Source organism: Myotis yumanensis, unplaced genomic scaffold (assembly GCF_028538775.1).
Source record: "Myotis yumanensis isolate MYYU_CA2020_CCGP unplaced genomic scaffold, mMyoYum1.0.hap1 SCAF_2, whole genome shotgun sequence".
Taxonomy (NCBI): domain Eukaryota; kingdom Metazoa; phylum Chordata; class Mammalia; order Chiroptera; family Vespertilionidae; genus Myotis; species Myotis yumanensis.
The window spans coordinates 107,823,410-107,827,911 of record NW_027223753.1 but is presented as its reverse complement, the minus strand read 5'-3'; the positions used below and the strand labels follow the sequence as shown (position 1 = coordinate 107,827,911).

General features: G+C 42.8%; 1 pseudogene; it reads left to right on the top strand.

Moving 5' to 3' along the window:
• The first annotated feature begins 3,080 nt into the window (after positions 1 to 3,080).
• On the top strand, positions 3,081 to 3,906 carry LOC139002030 (DNA-directed RNA polymerase II subunit RPB3 pseudogene; annotated as a pseudogene).
• Positions 3,907 to 4,502: the final 596 nt, after the last annotated feature.

Sequence of the window (4,502 nt, the reverse complement as noted above, 5' to 3'; positions counted from 1 at the left end):
AAAGACTCCATCAAAAAATATTAGACTTAATAAATAAATTTGACAATGTAGCAGGATACAAAATCAACGCCAAGAAATCTATGGCATTTCTATACACCAATAGTGAACTGTCAGAAAAAGAGATTAGAAAAACAATCCCATTTACCATCGCAGCAAAAAAATTAAGTTACCTAGGAATAAACTTAACTAAAGAGGTAAAAGACCTCTATTCAGAAAACTACAGGATGTTGAAAAAAGAGATAGAGGAAGACATAAACAGATGGAAGTACATACCATGTTCTTGGATTGGTAGAATCAACATCATTAAAATGTCCATACTACCCAAAGCAATCTATAAATTCAACGCACTTCCCATTAAAACACCAATGGCATATTTCACAGACCTAGAACGAACTCTCCAAAAATTCATCTGGAATAAAAAAGGACCCCGATTGGCTGCAGTCATCCTGAGAAAGAACAAAGTAGGTGGGATCTCAATACCAGATATCAAGCTGTATTACAAAGCCACTGTTCTTAATACTGCCTGGTACTGGCACAAGAACAGACATATAGATCAATGGAATAGAATAGAGAGCCCAGAAATTGACCCAAACCAATATGCTCAATTAATATTTAACAAAGGAGGCAAGAACATACATTGGAGTCAAGATAGTATCTTCAATAAATGGTGTTGGGAAAATTGGACAGATACATACAAAAAAATGAAACTAGACCACTAACTTACACCATACACAAAAATAAACTCAAAATGGATAAAGGACTTAAATGTACGATGGGAAACCATAAAAATACTAGAAGAATCCAAAGGCAACAAAATCTCAGACATATGTCGAAGCAATTTCTTCACTGATACAGCTCCTAGGGGATTGAAAACTAAAGAGAAAATAAACAAATGGGACTACATCAAAATAAAAAGCTTCTGCACAGCAAAAGAAACCATCAACAAAACAACAAGAAAGCCCACTGCATGGGAGAACATATTTGCCAATGTTATCACTGATAAGGGTTTAATCTCCAACATTTATAGGGAACTCATACAACTTAACAAAAGGAAGATAAACAATCCAATGAAAAAATGGGCAAAGGACCTAAATAGACACTTTTCAAAAGAGGACATTCAGAAATCCAAGAGACATATGAATACATTCTCAAAGTCACTAATCGTCTGAGAGATGCAAATCAAAACAACAATGAGGTACCATCTCACAGCTGTCAGACTGGCTATCATCAACAAATCAACAAACGACAAGTGCTGGAGAGGATGTGGAGAAAAAGGAACACTAGTGCACTCCTGGTGGGAATGCAGACTGGTGCAGCCACTATGGAAGACAGTATGGAATTTCCTCAAAAAAGTAAAAATGGAACTCCTATTTGATTCCATGATCCCACTTCTAGGAATATATCCCAAGAAAACAGAAACACCTATCAGAAAGGATATATGCACCCCTATGTTCATAGCAGCACAATTCACCATAGTGAAGATCTGGAAACAGCCTAAGTGCCCATCAGTAGATGAATGGATTAGAAAACTGTGTTACATCTACATGATGGAATACTATGCTGCTGTAAAAAAGAAGGAACTCTTACCATTTGCAATGGCATGGATGGAACTAGAGAGTATTATGCTAAGTGAAATAAGCCAGTCAATGAAGGAAAAATACCACATGATCTCACTCATTTATGGATAATAAAGACCATTATAAACTTATGAACAAATATAGATACAGAGGCAGAGCAGCCTCAAACAGACTGTCAAACTACAACAGGAAGGCCGGGGAGGGTTGGGGGGCAGAAGGGCACGGTAAAAGATCAACTGAAGGACTTTTATGCACGCATATAAGCATAACCAATGGACATAAGACACTGGGGGTAGGGGAGGCCAGGGGATTGTGAAGGGCGGGAAAAAAAGGAGACATATGTAATACTCTTTGTAATACTTTAAGCAATAAAACAATTAAAAAATAAAATAAATGTACTTAATCAATAAAGACATATGTAGTGGATTGAATGGTTACCCCCCTAAAAATATACATGTCCATGCCCTGAACCTGTGAATGTGACATTATTTAGAAAAAGAGTCTTTTTTTTTTTTTTACATTTTGTATTTTTTTTTAATTTTTGCTAAAAGTATTACAAAGGGTATTACATAAGTGCCCTTTTTATCCCCCCCACCCTTGACAAACCCCTGCCCTCCCTTACCCCCCAGTGTCTTATGTCCATTAGTTATGCTTATATAGATGCATACAAGTCCTTCGGTTGATCTCTTACTCCCCTCCCTCCAGTCCCCCAACCCTCCCTGGCCTTCCCACTGCAGTTTGACAATCAGTTTGAGGCAGCTCTGCCTCTGTATCTATTGTTGTTCAAAAGTTTGTAATGGTCTTTATTATCCATGAATGAGTGAGATCATGTGGTGTTTTTCCTTCATTGACTGGCTTATTTCACTTAGCATAATGCTCTCCAGTTCCATCCATGCTGTTGCAAATGGTATGAGTTCCTTCTTTTTTATAGCAGCATAGTATTCCATCGTGTAGATGTACCACAGTTTTCTAATCCATTCATCTACTGATGGGCACTTAGGCTGTAGAAAAAGATGAAAGATTTTTCATCAAGATCATGCTGGGTTAGGGTGGGCCCTAAATCCAATGGCATTCCCTTGTAAGGGAAATTAAGAGGATACTGAATCTTTGTAAAGAAAGACACAAATATTATGCTAGACACAGAAACAGAAATACTATATGGTCTCAGTAATATGTGGAATCTAAAATAGTCAAATTCATAGAAGCAGAGAGTATAATGGGGACTGCTAGAAGCTGGGGGATGGAGAAATATAGAAGTTGTGGTCAAAGGGTCAGGTATGCAAGATAAATGAGTTATAGAGATCTACTATACAATAAATAGCATAGTGCCTTTGGCTATCAATATTTTTTTGTGAATTTAAAATTTCCTAAGTGGGTAGATTTTATGTTAAGTGCTTTTAACACACACACACACACACACACACACACACACACATAATAATGATGATGGGCGGGGGCGCGCTGCAGGGTTGACGCCGGTGGCCCGCTGGGCGGCAGAGCACCATGCCGTATGTCAACCAGCCCATCGTGCGGATCACGGAGCTCACCGACGAGAATGTCAAGTTCATCATCGAGAATACAGACCTAGCGGTGGCCAATTCTATCTAGAGGGTCTTCATCGCCGAGGTGCCCATAATAGCCATTGTCTGGGTTCAGATTGACGCCAATTCCTCAGTCCTTCATGACGAGTTCATCGCTCACAGGCTTGGATTAATCCCCCTCACCAGCGATGACATTGTGGACAAGCTGCAATACTCCCGGGACTGCATGTGTGAGGAGTTCTGCCCCAGTGCTCGGTGGAGTTCACTCTCGACGTGCGGTGCAACGAAGAACAGACTCGTCACATCACGTCTCGAGACCTCATCTCCAACAGCCCCCGGGTCATTCCAGTGACATCGCGGAACCGAGATAATGACCCCAATGACTACGTGGACCAGGATGACATCCTCATTGTCAAGCTGCGAAAGGGCCAGGAGCTGAGACTCCGCACCTATGCCAAGAAGGGCTTTGGCAAGGAACATGCTAAGTGGAACCCCACTGCAGGGGTGGCTTTTGAATATGATCCCAACAATGCCCTGAGGCACACAGTGTACCCCAAGCCAGAGGAGTGGCCAAAGAGCGAGTACTCAGAGCTGGATGAAGATGAGTCCAGGCTCCGTACGACCCCAACGGCAAGCCGGAGAGGTTTTACTACAACGTGGAGTCTTGTGGCTCTCTAAGCCCCGAAACCATCGTCCTCTCAGCCCTCTCCGGGTTGAAGAAGAAGCTGAGTGATTTGCAGACCCAGCTGAGCCACGAGATCCAGAGTGACGTCCTCACCATAAATTAGTCGCAGCTCATCCGCCCGAGCGGAAAAGGATCCGAGCAGCAGCTGTGTGCAGGTCTCCTGAGACCCTCCTCGCCCCTGAAGTCCCGACAGCTGTACTTAACTTCCTGGCAAGCCATCAGCACCAACTGGAGGTAGCAGAGGGGAGGGTGTCCCTCCCAGCCTTACTTGGTCCCAGGTAGATTACGGGGGTGCCCCTGGTATTTGAGGCAGGACAGTCCTTCACTGAGCATGCAGCATCCTGGCCCTGCCTGCTGATGGCTAATCCCCCAGAACCCAGACCTCCCTCCCCCTGGTCTGCTTATAGAGGTCGTACTCCTTCCCTGTTGAAAACTGCGCGAGACCCTCCTCTTCTGGTCATTTCAGCTCTTGACTTACTTTCTGTGTGAAAGTTAGCATTTTACAGCTGTACCTTAGGTTTCCGCTGTTAGGATTGAGTGTTTGAAGTATCATACAGGCTGCCTACAAACCCAGCCCCTGCCCATGGTCAGCCTACACTTCACTCAAATGCCCAAGTGTCTTTAGACCCTGGCTGCTGCTCCCGACCCCACCCCTAAATAAACCCTGTATTTCATTCTCTACCCTTAAAAAAAAATAAT